The following is a 21,162-nucleotide window of genomic DNA, read 5'->3' as shown; positions in this document are numbered from 1 at the left end:
ATTTCACTCAGTATGAGATTCTCTAGTTCCATCCATGTTGCTGCAAATGGCATGATGTCATCCTTTTTTATGGCTGAGTAGTATTCCATCGTGTATATATATACCACATCTTCCGAATCCAATCCTCTGTCGATGGACATTTGGATTGTTTCCATGTCCTGGCTATTGTGAATAGTGCTGCAATGAACATGCGGGTGCATGTGTCTCTTTTAAGTAGAGCTTTGTCCGGATAGATGCCCAAGAGTGGGATTGCAGGGTCATATGGAAGTTCTATGTATAGATTTCTAAGGTATCTCCAAACTGTTCTCCATAGTGGCTGTACCAGTTTACATTCCCACCAACAGTGCAGGAGGGTTCCCTTTTCTCCACAGCCCCTCCAGCACTTGTTATTTGTGGATTTATTAATGATGGCCATTCTGACTGGTGTGAGGTGGTATCTCATGGTAGTTTTGATTTGCATTTCTCTTATAATCAGCGATGTTGAGCATTTTTTCATGTGTTTGTTGGCCATCTGTATATCTTCCTTGGAGAAATGTCTATTCAGGTCTTTTGCCCATTTTTCCATTGATTGATTGGTTTTTTTGCTGTTGAGTTGTATAAGTTGCTTGTATATTCTAGAGATTAAGCCCTTGTCAGTTGCATCATTTGAAACTATTTTCTCCCATTCTGTAAGTTGTCTTTTTGTTTTCTTTTGGGTTTCCTTTGCTGTGCAAAAGCTTTTCAGTTTGATGAGGTCCCATGGGTTTATTTTTGCTCTAGTTTCTATTGCTTTGGGAGACTGACCTGATAAAATATTCATGATGTTGATGTCAGAGAGTGTTTTGCCTATGTTTTCTTCTAGGAGTTTGATGGTGTCCTGTCGTATATTTAAGTCTTTCAGCCATTTGGAGTTTATTTTTGTGCATGGTGTGAGGGTGTGTTCTAGTTTCATTGCTTTGCATACAGCTGTCCAGGTTTCCCAGCAATGCTTGCTGAATAGACTTTCCTTTTCCCATTTGATGTTCTTGCCTCCCTTGTCAAAGATTAATTGACCATAGGTGTCAGGGTTAATTTCCAGATTCTCTATTCTGTTCCATTGGTCTGTCTGTCTGTTTTGATACCAGTACCACACTGTTTTGATGACTGTGGCTTTGTAGTATTTCTTGAAGTCTGGGAGAGTTATGCCTCCTGCTTGGTTTTTGTTTCTCAGGATTGCTTTGGCGATTCTGGGTCTTTTGTTGTTCCATATAAATGTTTGGATTGTTTGTTCTAGTTCTGTGAAAAATGTCATGGGTAATTTGATAGGGATTGCATTGAATCTGTAGATTGCTTTGGGTAGGATGGCCATTTTCACAATATTGATTTTTCCAATCCAGGAACATGGAATATCTTTCCATTTCTTTACATCTTCTTTGATTTCTTTGATTAAGGTTTTATAGTTCTCGGCATATAGGTCCTTTACCTCCTTGGTCAGGTGTATTCCGAGGTATTTGATTTTGTGAGGTGCAATTTTAAAAGGTATCGTATTTTTGTATTCCTTTTCTAATGCTTCATTGCTGGTATACAGAAATGCAACTGACTTCTGAATGTTAATCTTATATCCTGCCACTTTGCTGAATTTATTAATCAGTTCAAGGAGTTTTGGGGTTGAGTCCTTAGGGTTTTCTAGGTATAGAATCATGTCATCTGCATACAGTGACAGTTTGATCTCTTCTCTTCCTATATGGATGCCTTTGATTTCTTTTGTTTGTCTAATTGCTGTGGCTAAGACTTCCAAAACTATGTTGAAGAGCAGTGGTGAGAGTGGCATCCCTGTCTTGTTCCAGATTTGAGTGAGAAGGCTTTCAGTTTTTCCCATTGAGGATTATATTTGCTGTGGTTTATCATAAATGGCTTTGATTATATTCAGGAATGTTCCCTCTATACCCACTTTGGCGAGGGTCTTGATCATGAATGGATGTTGAACTTTGTCAAATAAAACTAAAGTTTAAATTCAAGCTCATAGTCCATCTTTTTCAACAGCCCTAAGACCAAAAGGATGAAAAATACTTGACTCTGCCCTTGAGGAAATCACAACCTTGTGGTAGAAGATAATAATAGAAAAGGATCTATATCTATATCTAGATTTATTAGGAAAAATGAAGAGGAAAGCATTTTTCAACTTGGTTTTCAGGAATGAATAGGAGTTTACAGGTAGGATATAAGGGGAAGAGGGAGAAGGTATTCTAGGCAGTGGGAAACAGATGTGCAAAGGCATTGATCTAGGGGCAACATTGGGAGATTAGGGGAACAGCAAACCACTTGATCTGGCTGCTTTCCTGACCTAGGTGGCAAGGGAAATGAGTAGAAGAAGGCTAGACGGAAGGACTGGGTCAGGTAGGAGGGTGGGAGGTGGTAGTTGTACTACAGAAATGGCAGTAGGGAGAGACAAGAGCAACAAAGTCAAAGTATTTTTTGATAAAGAATCAGTTAATTTAGCGACATTCTAGGAGTGTTGAGTAAAGGATGACTGCATTTTTTATCTCGGTGTCCTTGAAGGCTAATGGTTCGTTATGGAAATCTAGTGGAGGAAGAGCAGGTTTCATGAGAAGCAAGAAGTTTGATACTGGGAGTTCCCGTCGTGGCACAGTGGTTAATGAATCTGACTAGAACCATGAGGTTGCGGGTTCGGTCCCTGCCCTTGCTCAGTGGGTTAAGGATCCGGCGTTGCCGTGAACTGTGGTGTAGGTTGCAGACGTGGCTCGGATCCCGCGTTGCTGTGGCTCTGGCGTAGGCCGGCAGCTACAGCTCCGATTGGACCCCTAGCCTGGGAACCTCCATATGCTGTGGGAGCGGCCCAAGAAATAGCTAAAAAAAGACAAAAAAAAAAAAAAAAAAAAAAGAAGTTTGATACTGGACTTGGTGAGTTTGAGGTACTTAGTAGGACATTTGGGGAAGACGTGTGGAAGTCTGAGTGGTCACAGAGTAGGGTGAGTGGGGATAGAATTAGTTCTACCCTCCCGGGCATGTATCTGTTTTTAAAATATTTCTTTCTAAACTGAACTAACAGTGCTGCCTATGAATTTAAGTAGGTGCCTTGAAATAGGTAAAAGTCCTTGAAGCTGGCAGTGTGTTCCCCATGTTAAGTTTAGTAATGATGACCACAGTGTCCTCTTTAACACTGACCTCCATGCCTTGGAGGATTTGGCCTAAGAATTATATGGAGACACTTCTGTTATCTCAGGAAGCTCTTATTTTAGGTGATAGACATATTTTTCGTTAACAACATTAATAATTAACACCTAGAGTCCTTAATCTTAGCTAGGCACCATTATAAATTATTTTTATTTGTCAATTCATTCACTTATCGCAGTAATGACATTTAGTGAGGAGGGGTTTGGTAGCTTCCCCAGGCCCATGATGTTTCCAGTTCTAAGGGATTGGTTGCTAAGTTTCCAGCAGTTTCTAACATTTGGTCATGTGAGCCTAAGGCCACGAGGTATTGCTCTTCCTGCCTCAGATTATGTCTAGAACTTTGACACCAGTCCCTGACTTATTTCTTGAAAAATTCCTCACCTTCTTATTCTGTTTTACCCATTGTTAGTGACTTGGTAATGTTTTTGGATAATATCTATTCTCTAAGGGATAGCTTTTCTTCATATTCATTTGTTCATTTATCATTTTAAAGAATTGAGAGTTCTGTTTCCAGGAAGATGTAGTACCTACTCTCCCTTATTTCCCTGTTAAGTACAACTAAAAAACATGTATATGTACAATAAGAATAGTCCAAAAGGTAGAGATAAGAGGATAGAAGGCAGGCTGATTACTGACCTTGGGACCCAAAGAACAACATGATGGTGAATTGGTAAGTACCCTGTGTTTTCTTTTTGCCTCTTGTGTCCCAGATTTAGAACTGAAGAGGCTGGTAACCCGGAGATGATACTGGGCACAGACAAAAAGAAATCCTCAAAAATAAAAAGAAAAACACCCCCCCCCCCGCCCGCCCTGCTCTCTCTCTTATCAAAGGACCAGGAAAGGGACACCCTAGCAAAAGAGAAAACTTTTAGACAGTAACTGCTCTAACTCTAGGCAAATAATAGAGGGAAAAAACCTACAGCCCCACCTATACTCATGCCAACAAAGTCAAAGTGGGAAGCCTAAATTTTAATCTTTGTGAGGCTTTAATGAGGAACCCCTGGACCCTACTGGGATAATATCAGGAAAAGCAAAGTAGGGTATCAGAACTTTTATTTCTGCTTTAGCCCCTGGCCTCCCACTGTGTCTGTGGAGACCACATGGGAAGTGTGGTCTTCTAAACCCATCTTGCAAAATAAGGTCCTCTTCCCTCTTTCCACTGGGCTGGTGTGACATTCTTAAATGAAAACAAAGGAATTTGTCGCCAGCAGACTTACCCTAAAAGAATGGCTTAAGGAAGTCTTCCAGAAAGGAAGGAAATAATGAAAACTTGGAACATTAGGAAGGAAAAAAGAACACGATAAGCAAAAATATATACTAATAAAATAGATTTCCCTTCTCCATTTGAATTTCCTAATTATATTTGATCATTGACAATAGTTAAAACACTTACTGTTGTGGTTCTAAACATTTAGAAGAAATATTCAAGACAGTTGTAAATGTAAGAGGGTAAACAGATGTTAAGGGAGGTGAGATTCCTATAATTCACTTGAACTGGTTAAATGATATTACCAGTGACTGTGGTAAGTTATGTATATGTGATGTAATACCTAATGTAACTACTAAAAAGCTGTATAAAAATATACTCAAAAGAACTATAGATAAATCACAATGGAATTATAAAAATTAAGTAAATCAAAAGAATACAGGATTAAGAAACAGAGAAATGAAAAACAAAACAAACCAAACAGAAAACAAAATATAAAGTGACAGACTTAAGCCCTAGAAGATTGTTACATGTAAATGATCCAAATGCATTAATTAAAAGAGAGAGAGATTGAAGGAAGAAAAAATATGACCTAGTTAATATGCTATTACAGGAAACTCACTTCAGATGTAGTGATACAGGCAGGTTGAAAAAAAAGGAATATATATATATATATATATATATAAACATATATATATAAACATAAACACTAATCAGAGACATATTTATATAAAAATTGATCAGAGAAAAGCAAGGTGGTTATATTAATATCAGATAAAGTGGACTTCAGAGCAAAGAAAATTACCAGAGACAGAGGATAGTTATGTAACGGTAAAAGGGTCATTTTACCATGACATTCATATTCATGAATATGTATGAAATAAATGAAAGAGTTGAAAATATAGAAGCAAAATCTGCTAGAACTGAAAAAAGACATAGATAAATTCACAATTTAGTTGAAGGCTTCAACACCTTTCTCTCAATAATTGACAGAACAACTTGTTAGAAAATCATCAAGGACATGGAAGACCTTAACAACACCATCAACAAACAGGATCTTAAAAATGTTTAGAGAACATTCTACCCAACAACAATCAAATACAATTTTTTTCAAGAGTCTACAAAACTTATATCAATATAGATCATATCTGAAGACATAATAAAAACTGAAACTAATTTAAAAATAATAACAGTTATATGTGATTCTCTGACCAGAATGGAATTAAACTAAAAATGAGTAACAAGGAAAACAGGAAAATCTCTAAACACTTGAAAACCAAACAATATACCTTTAAATGATCCATCAAAGAGGAACTCTCCAGGAAAATTAAAAAAACAACATTGAACTGAATAAAAGTAAAATGCAACAAATTATTTGTGTGTAAAGTGGTTCTGAGAAGGAAATTTATAGCACTAATTGTATACATTAGAAAAGAGGAAATATCTTAAATCAATAATCTAAAGAACCTCAAGAACTTAGAGAAAGAAGGTACAAATAAACCTAAGCAAACAGAAGAACAGAAAGAATTGATTTTGCAGGCTGATTGGAGAAAAATTTTTCCAGATTGCTTCTATTAAAAAATATGATGAAAAGAAACATGCTCTGGCCTTCAAAATACCATTATCCAATTACATAAGCATCACAGAAAATGAAGTTAGTAGATTGAGTCTATTGTTACTATGATGATTAAAGTAATTACTACTTAAGGCGAAATTTTTTTTTTCCAATAATAATTAAACATGTCCGTGGAAATGAGTCACTTAGGATGAAGCAGCATTTTTCTTTCTCCTTTGATTAATCAAAATTCGTCTTATATTAAAGTATTTTAGCCATGAGTCTGAGCTAGTGTTTAGAGGATAGCTAAGTTGTTTCTCATGTTCATTTCCTTGCTTGTGTAATCAAGAACAGAAAAATTACTGGTGGTTCTCAACATTGACTGCAAATTATAGTCATTGAGACAGTTTTAAAATATAGTAATGTTGGAGTTCCTGCCCTGGCATCATGGGTTAAGTGTCCGACTTCAGTGGCTGGAGTCACTGCAGAGGCATGAGTTTGATCCCTGGCCTAGCACAGTGGGTTGAAGGACCTAGCCTTAGTTGCAGTTGGGCTTGGATTCAGACCCTGTCCTGGGAACTTCCATATACCATGGGTGCAGCTATTAATGCCTGGATCCCACCTAGGAGTTGCTGGTTTAATTGGTCTATGGCACAAGTTCTCAAAATATGGTTTCAGAACTGCAGCAGTAGCAGCAGCACTTGGGAACTTGTTAGAAATGCAAATTCACAGTGCCACCTCTGATTTAGCAGTCTATGTTTTAACAAGCCCTTCCAGTGATTCTGAGGCAGTGTTTGCCAAACTTAAAGTGCATTTAAATCTCCTGGGGAATCTTACATAAATATAGATTTTGATTCATGGTCTGGTATGGGGCTTGTATTATTATTATTGTTAATAAATTCCCATTGGATTCTAAAGATACTGGTAATTGACCACAATTTGAATAACAAGGGTCTATAGGACATCTGGACCTTTGCCTTTCTAAAAATTTCCCTAGTTAGACTGCCGCCAAACTTGAGAACAACCAGTCTAGATAGATCTATCTGAGATTTCCAATAACCCATGAAACTTCAATAATCTTTCCTATTTCCTAGACTTTTTATTTCCAAATTTGTGGAGTTATTATGAACATAGTAATATGTTATTAAGAACATACACTTACTATTTTTAATGTGATAACCACTGACTTTAAGTTAATCCTCAGTTGCCTAAGAAAACCAGTTTCTGATAATGTTATCCCTTATTTTCTAAAACCAATGTTGAACACTTTGGTTTCTGCCTTCATCTGATACCATTATAGCCCCACCATCAACATTTGCATGAGACACCATCTTTCGAGGTTCTCCCCTTCAATACCAGTTAAAAATTAGCTAAGGGAATAAACTAATCATTCCAGTATATTGAGACAGGGTTAAACCTCTCCTCTTGAAGGTAACATGGATCTTATAACCATCTTCTGAGGAAATGCCCTGAGACATATGCCTTAATAGGTCATCTCTTCTCATTACACACATTCTGACTGGTCATGCTCATCTAGTACTGTGATATTATCAAGAAACACACATGTGCTGAGAACTATGACTCTGTGTGGCCAAGTCAGATCAGATCTAGAGGGCATATTTCCTTAGATATCTTAAAGTTGCCTTAAACTCAGCATGCTCAAAATAGGACTCTTCCCTACTCTTATCTCCATCTGTCCCTGAATTCCCAATCTCAGTGATAGGTAACTAGCTGGGAAGTTATCTTGGACATTTTCCCCTTTGTTCCACTCAAGAGGGAACTTATTGTCAGGGTCTGTGGATTCTACCATTCTTGAATCCATGTGCTTTTACCCATTAAGACTGCCACTACTCTGGTTCAGGTCCTCATCATTTCTTGAATTGCAGTGTCCCCATTTATTTCTCTGCCTTCAGACTGGCCTTCTTATATCAATTTTTTCTTTCTTTCTATCATTTTTTTTTTTTTTTTTTTTAGGGCTGCACCCATGGCACATGGAGGTTCCCAAGCTAGGAGTCCATTTGGAGCTGCAGCTGCCGGCCTACACCACAGCCACAGCAACATGGGATCTGAGCCATGCCTGGGACCTACACCACAGCTCATGGCAATGCCGGATCCTTAACCCACTGAGCAAGGCCAGGGATCAAACCCACGTCCTCACAGATACTGGTCGGGTTTATTAACCAATGAGCCACCATGGGAACTCCCTTGTATCAGTTTTCTATATAGCATCCAGAGTGTTTATTCTTGCCACTTCTCTAAAATGCTTTGGTGAGTCTCCATTGCTCTCAGAATTAAGTTTAAAGTCCATAATAATCTTCAGCATCATTCAGTGCTTTGCTCACCTTTTCCAGAATTCTCTCAATTTTGAACTAGATGAATTTTTCCATACACACCATTTTATCTGTAGGTTCCAAGACTTTGAGTAGGTGGTACCTCTATTTGGAGTATCTTTCCATTTTTCCACATGGCCCACCCTTATTCTCCTTTTTGCTAAGATTACTACCTCTGAACAGATACTTTCCTTGATCCCACCTCTCTCAAGGCTGAGATACATACCCTTTCATTATCCTTGGTGTTACACAATTATCACACTGAACTTCAGTCCCCTCTTTTCTGGTTTATCTTCCTCAAGAGTTCCTTAAAAGTAGAGTTTATTGGAGTTCCTGCTGTGGCACAGCGGGTTAAATGTCAGCATTGTTTCTGAGGTGGTGCAGATTCAGAGATTCAATCCCTGGCCTGGCTCAGTGGGTTAAAGATCCACTGTTGCTGCATCTGTTGTATAGGTTGCAGCTGAGGCTCAGATTTGATTCTTGTCCTGGGAACATCCATATGCTGTGGGTGCCGCTGGAAAAAAAAATGTAGGGCTTATCTTGTTCACCATTGTGTCCTTAGCATCAAGCCCAGTGTCTGTTTTAGAGTATATGCTCAATAAATATGAATAAACAAACTTCCCAGTAGTATGAAGAAAGGAGCTTGTCATGGCAAACCAGTGAAAGAGAGGTAGGTGGAACTATTGGTAGAAAGACACAGTCACCTTATACATGGCGGCTTCTCTGTTCAGTCAGCATGGTTCTCAGCTTTGTATAGCAGGGCATCTGGAAAAAAAAAAAAAAACGTGTACCTAAAATAAGTGGAGAAGGATTATTCTCTTTAGGCTGAATGCCATCTTTTCTTTTTCTAAGATATCATAGTAAAGTGTTTTTTAGACCTTACATTACTTGCATTGGTTTTTTCCCTCTAGGTTCCATTTTCTTCTACTACCCGATGGAGGATTCTGGTTTAACTGACATAATTCTGTATTCTGAGTTCTCACCCATTTTTATACTTCAGTTCCTTGTTTGTATGTAAGTAAGTTGTCCATTGTACACCTCATCAGCAGTAGGTGAGAGAATAAGGAAATTCCTTCAGGTTATGAAGCTGGCACTCTTCTCTAGTAAATGACTAACGCACACCATTCTAAAAGATCTGTGCATCCACGCAATCCTTTTTTTCCAGGGAGCTCCACTTCCAAGCCTTGAAGAAGATGCCAGGTTTAAAAGATTGCAATTCATTTCCTATAGGCATATGTGCCTAGGGAAATTTTGTAACATCAACCAACATTTAGAAAATAAGCAGAGAATAAGGAAGCATATGGATTGGCAATAAATGCACCAGCTCAGCATCTCCAGGGCCTTTTGTCAGTGTTCCATCAGAATTCTGCATCCAAGAGGCCATCTGGGCTTCACAACATCTTCTCCCACATTTTTGTTTCATCAGGTCGTCTGCTTTAGCAATCCGCAGAGCACAGTTTTGATGCTAATGCATGTGGAGGCTTGAGGGTCCCCTTCTAGACCACATTGCCATGCAAATTAATGTCAAATTGGGAACTAGATGTACTTATTCTTGATCCTGTGCCTTTTCTTATGCATGTTCACTCAGGAATTGCCCTCAAATCCAGCTCTTCATTCTGTATCTCCTCTGCTTCTCTGAATCTTATTTTTTAGGATTCAGCTCATTTCATTTTCCCCTGCAGTTAGGGCAGAGATCATGGTCTCTAGGTGCTTTGCCTTACTGTGTGCCATCCCCTCAAGTTATTTCATGTTCTTCTACTTTATATGTAAAAGTCTGGCCTCGTGCAGCTTGTAACTCAGTGTGAGGCCATTTGAGTGCCATGCTTCATTTGAAATGATACGTTGAGCTGTTCTTACCACATCTCCCACTGTCTTATTTGAAAATCAGGTTGGGACAGGCAAGGCTCAGGGCTATCAGTACATTCTCCTGATGTTTCTCTGGCTTAGAATTGTTATAGAGGGTCTTTTCTCTTGTGGGGATTAGGCTGCTCTGGCACTCATAGTCAATTTTCCTCTCACCCAGTATGGGACTGAAAGAAGGAATTAGAAGGTGAAATTGGAGGATTAGAGGTTAGAAGAAACTGGTTAGCTTCTTTGTTCCTTTAATTCCCAGTTACAAGAAAGGAATGGATCAATTACACTTCTCAGAGCTTTAGTCTCAGTGCTCTGTAGCTTCGTACCATTAGCACCTAGTGCCAGTGCTGGACATGTGAAAAAGGCCTTCTATCAATACTTGTTGAAGAGATGTATCACACTAGGAAGGGTGGCTATAAAAAATAAAAGTAACCTCATACTAAAATGGAAATAACATTAATAGCCTCCGTGCCAAGTGTTCACTACATCTTTGATTCTCTTTGGTATTCTGGAATCAGTAAAAGATGGTGTTTCAAAAAATCTTACCAGCAATGCATCTATATTCTTGCCTGGCTATCTGAAGTTTTAGGCAAGAATATATTCTATAATAAAGAATGCTGTAGAAATGTTGGTAAATACTTAAATAGAAGATGTCATTTTAAACCTAAGTCGAGTTACTATTTCAGAACTGTACTTGGGTACCCAAATCATAAGCAGAGACCCCATTGAGAAGAATCTCTACTTGTCATTGCTAATGGCTTCACTCTGTCATGAGAAAGCCAAAAAAATCTTCACTGAATTAGAGTCCTAGGTGACCTTCTCCTAGAAATAGAGCTCTAAGCCCATGACATATGGTAGCATTTTACATACTAGTGACCTTAATTTCTGAGGTTTTTTTCCCCTCTAGCACTTAACTCACATGACTAAAAATAGGCTGGTTAAATGAATCAATCAAGGGAAAAAGTAAAATAAAAGAATAAAATTGAAAAATATGGTATTTTAAAAATCTGGTTATCTAGTTGTGATTATGAAATATTATTCTGATCTGAATGAAGTGAATTGTTAAGCTTTTATGCTTCAAATGATGTTTATTGCTGATATGTAATAACTTGAATTTGAATATTCAAGAGCTAAGAGACCATATACAGTGAGTTGTCTTGGCTCACACTTCCCGCTTTATGTTACTATAACTTGGTTTCCTAAAGTTTGTCATTTTAAAAACATTTTTCCTTATGACAAAAAAAAAGTAGCTCAATAATTATATCTTTTCAAACTGCAGTGATCTTCTGGAGATACAATTCCTCATTATCCTGTCTCCAAACCTGCTTCTCCGTCTTCCTCTTTATTGAGGTTAATGGTATTCTTGACCTCCAGGTCATGCAGGCTGGAAACCTCAGCTGGATCTTGGACTCTCCTCTCTCCCTGTGAACCACTGACTCATGGTCATTTCCCATTGACATGCGTTCTGTATCTGGACCTTTATGTCTTGTTTCATTATTCTCTCCTCAGTACACTTTCTCAGATAATAACCTTCTACCCTGTTACCAAGCCTCTAGTCTTTCCCACTTCAACTATTCTCCTGTCATGTCATAAGACAAATATTCATTTTGCTATTTTCTTGCTCAAAAACTCTTAGTAGCTCCCCAGCACCTCCAAAGAGATAATGAGCAAAATCCAATCAGGAAGTTCCACAGCAGCGTTGTTGATGCTGGCAAAATAGTAGAATCAGCATAGAGGTTTGACAACAGGGAAACTGTTAAACAAGATATAATTTAAAGCTTATGATGAAATGCTATTCGCTCAAGGATACTGTTTTTGCAGAACTTTTGGAAGACTTTTTTTTTAATTACTCAGTGAATTTTATTACATTTATAGATACACAACAATCATCACAACCAAATTTTATACCATTTCCATCCCAAACCCTCAGTGCATCCCCCCACCCCCAAGATGTCTCCTTTGGAAACCATAAGTTTTTCAAAGTCTGTGAGTCAGTATCTGTCCTGCAAAGAAGTTCATTGTGTCCTTTTTTTAAATTATTATTTTTAATTAATTTTTTATTACCCAAATGAATTTATCACATCCGTAGTTGTATAATGATCATCATAATCCAATTTTATAGGATTTCCATCCCACAACCAAGCACATCCCCCCACCCCCAAAGTATCTCCTCTGGAGACCATAAGTTTTTCAATGTCTGTGAGTAAGCATCTGTTCTGCAAAGAAGTTCAGTCTGTCCTTTTTTCAGATTCCACATCTCAGTGAAAGCATTTGATGCTGGTGTCTCATCGTATTGCTGACTTCACTTAGCATGATAATTTCTAGGTCCGTCCATGTTGCTAAAAATGCCATTATTTCTTTCCTTTTAATGGCTGAGTAATATTCCATTGTGTGTATGCACCACTTTATCCACTCCTCTGTCGATGGACATTTAGGTTGTTTCCATGTCTTGGCTATTGAAAATAGTGCTGCAGTGAACATTGGAGTACATGTGTCTTTTCTAGTCATGGTTTTCTCTGGATAGAGGCCCAGGAGTGGGATTGCTGGATCAAATGGTAATTCTGTTTTTAGTTTTCTGAGGAATCTCCATACTGTTTTCCACAGTGGGCACCAATTTACATTCACACCAACAGGGTATTAGGGTTCTCTTTTCCACACCCTCTCTAGCACTTATTGTTTGTAGCCTTTTTGATGCTGGCTATTCTGGCTGGTGTAAGGTAGTACCTCATGGTGGTTTTGACTTGCATTTCTATAATCATGAGTGATGTCGAACATCTTTTCATGTGTTTTGTGGCCATCTGTATGTCTTCTTTGGAGAACTGTCTGTTTAGATCTTCTGCCCATTTTTTGATGGGGTTGTTTGTTTTTTGATATTGAGCTGCTGAAGGAGATTATAAATTTTGGAGATTAATCCTTGTCAGTTGCTTCATTTGCAAATATTTTCTCCCATTCTGTGGGTTGTCTTTGTGTTTAGGGTTGGAAGACTTCTTAATGTGTTAAAATGTGGAATGGAGCAGAGTGTGGCAATGACTGTACCATCATAAAAATATACCTGATGTGTAGATATTACCAATGGTTATCTCTGGAGGGCCCAATAATAGAAAATTATTTTTGGCTACATTTAAAATTTTTTTCTACAATGAATGTATATTATTTTTAGAATCAGAAAATATTTGCTCTAACCCTTCAGGATCTGGAAGGGAACTTATGACTTATTTAGCTTAGTTGTTCTCAATGTATTTTTAGACCACAGGACCTCTGAGGATCTGAATGATTTTCTCTGAAAAATGAATATCTGACCATAGACAAAAATTTGGTGTGTCATTTTGGGAAATTCTTAGACCTCAGATTCAGAGCCTTTTTTCAGTATGACTGTCTTATTTAAGAGATATTGAAGGACCCAGGGAACTTGCCTTCTCTCTCCTAGGGGATTGGAAGAGGAACCAGAACAAGATCTTGGGTTTTTAGCTTTTTCCTTGACACTTGGGACGACATTGCAAGCATCCCTCTGGTTATGTGATGCTTATGGGTGCTCATGCCTGACAAAGTTTCCTTTTACGTCTGCGGAGCGACCTCATCTGTGGTGGCAGCTTCTGTTGTTTGTGGGTGTGGCTCCCTCCCACTTCCTTGTGAAGACAAGGTTTTTTTAGAGAGACTTGGAGGAACAGCTACTAGGTCATTGAAAACCCCTAGAAGTAAGTGAATATAATGTGTGTCTAAGAACACTGAATTTCCCCCCATACTTGATCATTTAATTGTGTGTAGGGGTGATAGAGACTTTGCCTTGAGAATGATTTCTTCTGTTATGTGGCAGTTTCCTTCATATAATCTGGATCATGATGATGAAGGTGGGGCAGGGTGGTGGCTTCTCTCTGTGCCTGGGTCATTCATTGGACCACATGCCACAGCAGTTCCCTGCCTGGGGCCTGCACAGCACATGGCTAGGAAACCCTCCCTCTCCCTGGCTGTGCGTGACTCTGTCTTTTCACAGTCTTACCTTATCCAGTAAGTGAGGAAAAAAACACCACCACCAAGAGCCACCTCACACACTAGAGCCAGTCCTTCAATGAGGAATGAAGGAGAGGTGCCCTTTCTTGGTCAGAAAGCCCTGCAAGCCCTGGTAAATCTTGCCACAGACTGCAGATCTTACTGATAAAGAAGGAGTGTTCTCTCTGGTGCAGTACAGCTGCAAACACAGATCTCTAAACAGCCGTCCGATCATTTTTTGCAAGTTGTTAAGCTCTCTACAGTCTAATCTCTGCAGAGAGCCTTGCATCAAAATAGAGGAGGGAATCCCCGCCTTGAACAGAGGAGTTGTGTAAAAGGTAAGGGGATGAGTATTTTTGAGTACTTCCAAGTACTGGTACTGGGCAAGATTCATTCATGAATGTCATAATCTCATTCACAATGTTATAACATTGACTGCCTAGAAAATGGTCTGGGGTAGCTGATTATCCGTATTTTTATAGGTGAGGAAACTTAGGCCCACAGGGTTAGTGTTTTATCCACAGACACAGAGTTAGCAGGAGACTAAGCTGGGTGAGTCTCCTTCCAGCTCAAGCTCTTTCTCCTGCATAGTAAGTTTATATGGTGGCATATTTTGATGTGCTCTAATGCTTTTATGTGCATGTATGTCTTAAATATTTTGATTGATGTACTATAATCTCTTTAATAAAAATTGGAAAATAACAAAAATATATAAACACATACATGCATGCACACACAAAACAACCCTGTCCTAACCCTAACCACATGGATCCTGATCTATTGGTAACTGACCCTGATAAAGATTACCTCTCTTCTCTTTGTCTCTTTGTTAATGTACTGTTGTATTTTTTTTCCAGTCCTTTGCCCCCCGCATCACAAGTGTATTTCTAATGTAACTATAATAAAAATCTATATATAATTTAAACATTTTTTTCCATAGTGCTTCATTCTGTCACCTAGTTTAGCACTCTTCTTAAGGTTGTCATTAAAAAAAATTATTGGAGTATAGTTGATTTACAATTTGTGTTAGTTTCGGGTATAAGGTTGTCATTTTAATAACATCTATCCAATGAAACAAGGCACAGAAAGAGTAAAGCAGTCTCTGAGGCCTGGGTGGAAATGACACTCAAATGCTTTCCTTCAGTCCTCTTGGTCTGATCCAAAGCAAAGTGTTTGGAATGTTATCTTTCAGTCTGTATCGTAGGAAAAGAAAGGTATGATTTTTGACTTAGTGTGGAATGCAGAAGAGAGTGTATTTGTCAACTTTCTATTTCTTCTTCATTCATAGCTTTAAGAAGCAGTCAGATGGGTGTGACTTTCAGATGTTTTCCTTCTACCTACTTAGAAATGAATGGTTCTATTTACTGAGTTAGGTTGTGTATCCTGATAGAACTGGCTGGGGTCAGAAAGAAAGGACTGATGCACATAGGACGTACACCCATTTGTGGACACTGGCAGAGCTCAGGAAGCAGAAGTCTGGAAGTTGCCCAGCACCTGCCCCTCCCACATTACCTGCAAGCATCCTCCCAGCCACATGCTTCCCAGAGGTGAGTTTGAACCAACCTGTGGATGCTGCTGACAATGCAGTGTAGAGGAAGGAAAAGGAGCAAATTAGAAAGACACCAGCTAGCAATTTTCCATTTGGAAGCTGGCTTTTTTCATCTACAAAACTTTTATATGGCCAGACTCTTGTACTGCAGCATTTCCTTCTCTATATAAAGTCCCATGAAAATGTACTCTGATTCTCTGATATTCTGTGTCTCTCAAGAGTCTGCTTTCATGGGCTTTCCAATAGCCTGCAGTAAGGAAACAAACTGCTCTCTTTACAGGCAAGAGATTTAACGTCTCTGAACACACACTCTTTCTTTCTCATTTCCCTCTTACATTCACTGATGTTAAGATTGTGTTTAGGGCAGGAACATATTCTCCTGTTTGAGTGTCAACAGTGGGCTCAATCTTGAAAGCATCTGCCTGTTCTTCCTGTTGCATCTGGCTTCCCACTTCCTGCCGTCTGCTGCTGCTCAGCAACTCCTGTTCAGCCAGGCCCCTTCCTCCTTTGTCTGCATATAGCTGCTTCTACCAAGCTGTCTGCTCTCTCCAGAGGAACCCATGTTCCCCGAACCTCTGTAACTTCAATTCTTTTCCTGCGTACTTATGTGGGTGTTCTGTCTTTATTAACTCATATTAAATACAATTGTGACAGAGGCTGCTTCAAAGGCCCCCTTGCCTTTATCTTCCCTGCCCAGCCCTCAGCTTGGGAAGGCACTGTGTTATCTCAGAAAGGATGTGGTGGTTTTTGAGGAGCAGGGTATTAGTGCTGTACCTGAGACACAGATGGGCGGCCACCAGGACCCTTTATATGCCCGTGCTATTTTGCCATGTAGGGAGGAGGAAGGAATGGAAGAGAAAACTGTTTTTCTGGCTCTAGATTTCTACCAACTAAGGCTTTCTGGTTGAACTGCAAGTGACTCTCAGGCTTGGACGTTGGACTGTTTTATGTCTCCCGCTTTGTGATAAGGTTCAAGATCATGCACTGCCTTAACCTTGTAAAACAGCAAGGGCCTCACATAGGTTCCCCTTCCCACTGCGCACCTGTGGATGAGGCATCAAACAATGCTCCTCATTACACGGAGCCAAGCACAGGGTTCTCCACACCTCAGTTCTCTGTTAGTCTGGAGGATTATTTAAACTAGCCAGTCACATCCTCCTGTGGCGGCTAGGGGTTACCCCATCTTCTCATTCGTAGAAAATCCCATGGCCTCTGCTTGTTCACTCTATTCCTGAGTACCACACCCATGTGGCCCTGTTTCGCATACAGTGTCCTCCCCTGCACTGTGAGTATATATGACTAATGAAATGCTGGAGATCTCAGCCATCCTGTGTTGGGCATCATCTGTTTAGCCATCTCTATAGCCCTGGGGTAGGAATCCCTCCATCACCAATGGGGTGAAGAGGTGACCAAAACACACTGCACCCAGTTTTTCTATTCTTAGCATGCATCAGGTATATTTATGCTTTCAATTATGTGTTCTCTCCTCTGTAATCCACCCAGAGCAGGCAACATGCCTGTAATTCTCATGACTACATCCTTGCTCTCTAGCACAATGATGCTTGGCACTTAGCACTTGATAAATATTAATTGAATAAATGAATGAGAGAATTCTAAGGGCCCTTTCTGGATGAGAATTACAGTATATGCTCTCTACTTCCAATTATAGAATTGTGTTATTCCATGATTTGAAATGGAGTGAGATGTGTGAGCAGAGTGCACATTCACCTTCTAGCTTCTTCTGATATCAGAGGTATCCCTGGGAAGCCTAAGGGAAGGATGGATCCTGAAGACTTAACCCACATCCTCTATTCACAGCCTGGTGTCAGGCTGATGCACGTCTGTTAAGGCAAACCTTGCCAAATATTGCTGAATTTGGCCACCAGCTATATTTCATACCTTCTGAGACATACTGGTCCATTTGCCTAATGAACTTTAAAAGAATTTAGTGCCTGTCTCTCTGTTTTGTTTTGCCTGGACTCTTTTCTCTAGCTCTAATTTGTTCATGGAAAAGGCTGCTGCCTGACACAGAGAAAGGACAGGAGTGGAGTGGAGAGCCTCCATGCTACTGTTTTTGTGATTTCTTTAGCTGTCAGTAAGCCAAGGTACCATCCTCTTCTATTTGTACTGAGATCAAATTAATCAGTAGCCACTTACCTGGGCCACAAAGATGAGTCATGTCAGAGAGAATTTGGCCTATGCAAAACTTAGGAACTCTGATTTCCCTTTGATTGTTTTCATGAAGATTTGAGCTTGAGGAGAATCTGAGTATCTTTTTGATCATTGGGGCTTTAAAATTTTTTTAATTAAATTTTTTTAAATTAAAAAAAAATTATGGCTGCACCTGCAGCATATGGAAGTTTCTGGGCCAGAGACTCAATCTGAGTCACAGCTGCAGCAATGCTAAATTCTTTAACCACTGCACTGGGATTGAACATGTGCCTCCACAGCAAACAGAGCCATAGCAGGAACTCTGATCATTGGGTCTTATAGTTTAGGACTTGCCATTTTGTGCATTCTCACTTCTGAAGTTTTGTTTTACCCATCCCTCCAAACCTAAGTCTCGTGACTCAAACAATTAAACCCATACCTGATCTTATCTGGGGGAGACTTTCTTGCATTTATTTCTTTGTTTCCTTTTCAGAGCTCAACATTTTTAGGCTTTTGTTTTCTTTCTTTCTTTCTTTTTTAATTTAATGGCCACACCTTCGGCCCTTAGAATTTCCTGGGCTAGGGCTTGAATTGGAGCTGCAGCTGAGGCCTACACTACAGCCACAGCAATGCCTAATCTGAGCTGCATCTGCAACCTACACCACAGCTTGTGGCAATGAAGGATCTTTAACCCACTGAGTGAGGCCAAGGATCAAACCTGCATCCTCGCAGAGAAACATCAGGTCTTTAACTCACTGAGCTATAGCAGGAACTCCTAGGCTTATTATTTTTCACATGTAATATCACTCAATGTGTTAACCTTGTTCATTTTTGCTTTTTGAAGCCAAGAACTTTGAGGCATTTTCTTTTCTTTCCCAGAGTTCCTTCTACAAGTGCTCTGCTCATCATGGGTGTTTGTTAGCACTTGTTTATTAATTGTTTGATAGTAAGAACCACGAGAATAAGTGTCATTTCTCAGGAGACCAGACGACCAAACTTGTGTCAGTTTTTCTGAGTTACGCTAAATAGATTCACAGGGCATCCTGAGCCCTACGTATTGAAGCATTGGAGACATCATGTTGTGTTTTATAATAAGAGCAGTTTGGCCAGGCACCTTCCCAGATATTGCTACACCCTGCTTTAACTGTTTTGTAGGGCTTGTGTTAACTGTCTCTCCCTGCTCCTGGAAACAGTGACTATAGAGATATGACTAATTCTTGTCATTTGTTCTTTGCCTGGATTTATAACTTGCCCCTTGCCACATTGCTTCTTCCACTTATAAAAAACACCAGAGCGCAGCAGGTGGAACAACAGGTTAGAATAGAAATTTCTGGGGTGTGTGGTCACTGTTGCTTCAGATAATAAGGAGTAAAGGAAAAGAGGAGTGGAAAGAATGAGCCAAATCATTATTTCAAAGTGTTTGGTTCCCAGTAAGACAGTAGATTGTTAGGGAGTTTCTCTGCCAGTTTCTCTTAAGGCATCTGCAGGAGCATCCTTAGTGGGACTCCCTCTGTGGGACCATTGGTCCTGAACCTCATTAACAGAGACTTTGTTGCCTCACAAGAGGTGGGTGTAGTGCAGGTGGGCGTCAGCACAGAGGTTTGTGTGACCAAACCCACCTCAGCAACTGGAACTAATTGGCTCCCTCGGGAAGTTCCAGGAGAAGTTGTCAATCACAAACACAGAGTTTTTGTTTATAATTTGTAATGATTTCTCTTCTGCTGCTTTCCCTCCATCTGCATCCAGACTGGCTCTCCTTCTTGCACAGATAACAAATGGTCATCCCAAAGTACAAGAAATTAGAGTCCAGGCACATCTTACTTGATTCCAACTGCTTCTTTGTTCCACTTTCTGACCTCCCTAGGGGGTTATCTTGCAGAAGATGTGCATGCGATCCTCCTCTCTGCCACTCTCCCCCCATCACCACTGTTAGTGTGAACCCAGGCCTTATTCTATTGGGGGTGGAGGGGTCCTTGCCAAGGTTTAGCTGACAAAGCCAGAAAGCATTGTTGAAAAGTAAGGGTACAATGTCAATGTACGTTGTTTTATTATTTTTTTCCCACTGTACAGCATGGGAATCCAGTTACACATACATGTAAATGTAATTTTTTTCTCCCATTGTCGTGCTGCATTGTAAGTATCTAGACATAGTTCTCAGTGCTACACAGCAGGATCTCATTGTTAATCCATTCCAAAAGCAATAGTTTGCATCTGTTAACTCCAAGCTCCCAATCCCTTCCACTCCCTTTCCCTCTTCCTCCCCCTGGGCAACTACAAGTCTATTCTCGAAGTCCATGATTTTCTTTTCTGTGGAAAGGTGGATTTGTGCTGTATATTAGATACCAGATATGAGTGATATCATGTGGTATTTGTCTTTTTCTTTCTAACTTCACTCAGTATGAGAGTCTCTAGTTCCATCCATGTTGCTGCAAATGGCATTATTTTGTTCTTTTTTATGGCTGAGTAGTATTCCACTGTGTATATATACACCACTCTTCCTAATCCAATCATCTATCAGTGGGCATTTGTGTTGTTTCCATGTCTTGGCTATTGTGAATAGAGCTGCAATGAACATGCAGGTGCATGTGTCTTTTTAAAGGAAAGTTTTGCCTGGATATATGCCCAAGAATGGGATTGCTGGGTCAAACGGTAGTTCTATGTATAGATTTCTAAGGTACCTCCATACTCTTCTCCATAGTGGCTGTACCAGCTTATATTACCACCAGCAGTGCAGGTGGGTTACCTTTTCTCCATACCCCCTGAAGCACTTGTTATTTGTGGACTTATTAATGATGGCCATTCTGACTGGTGTGAGGTGGTATCTCATGGTAGTTTTGATTTGCATTTCTCTAATAATCAGGGATGTTGAGCATTTTTTCATGTGCTTGTTGTCCATCTGTATATCTTCCTTGGAGAAATGTCTATTCAGGTCTACGATGCTACCATCACCCTAATTCCAAAACCAGACAAAGATACCATCAAAAAATTCATTTGATGAATATAGACACAAAAATTCTCAACAAAATTTTAGCCAACCATGTGCAACAACATATCAAAAGGATCGTACACCATGACTAGGTGGATTCATCCCAAGTTCACAAGGATGGTTCAACATATGCAAATCAATCAACATCATACACCACATTAACAAAATAAAAGTCAAAAACCATCTGATCATCTCAATGGATGCTGAAAAAGCATTTGACAGAGTCCAACATCCATTCATGATAAAAACTCTCACCGAAGTGGGTATAGAGGGAACATTCCTTAGCATTATCAAAGCCATTTATGACAAACCCACAGCAAATATGATACTCAATGGAGAAAAGCTGAAAGCCTTCCCACTAAAATCTGAAACAAGACAGAGATGCCCACT

At 39.6% G+C, this 21,162-nt stretch overlaps 1 protein-coding gene across 9 annotated transcripts in view; it reads left to right on the top strand.

Moving 5' to 3' along the window:
- Positions 1 to 21,162, top strand: part of PDE4D (phosphodiesterase 4D) — a 1,509,235-nt gene that overhangs the window by 236,338 nt on the left and 1,251,735 nt on the right. The window contains exon 1 of one of the 9 annotated variants that reach the window (XM_021076871.1): positions 13,008 to 14,424. The exons of the other annotated variants lie outside the window; for them this stretch is intronic. The gene's annotated coding sequence lies outside the window, so the exon portion shown is untranslated. Of the gene's footprint in view, positions 1 to 13,007; positions 14,425 to 21,162 lie in introns of those variants that run through there. 9 annotated transcript variants of the gene reach the window in all.

This window comes from Sus scrofa, chromosome 16 (genome assembly GCF_000003025.6).
Source record: "Sus scrofa isolate TJ Tabasco breed Duroc chromosome 16, Sscrofa11.1, whole genome shotgun sequence".
In the NCBI taxonomy this organism is placed as follows: Eukaryota; Metazoa; Chordata; class Mammalia; order Artiodactyla; family Suidae; genus Sus; species Sus scrofa.
This window is presented reverse-complemented; position numbering and strand designations above follow the sequence as displayed.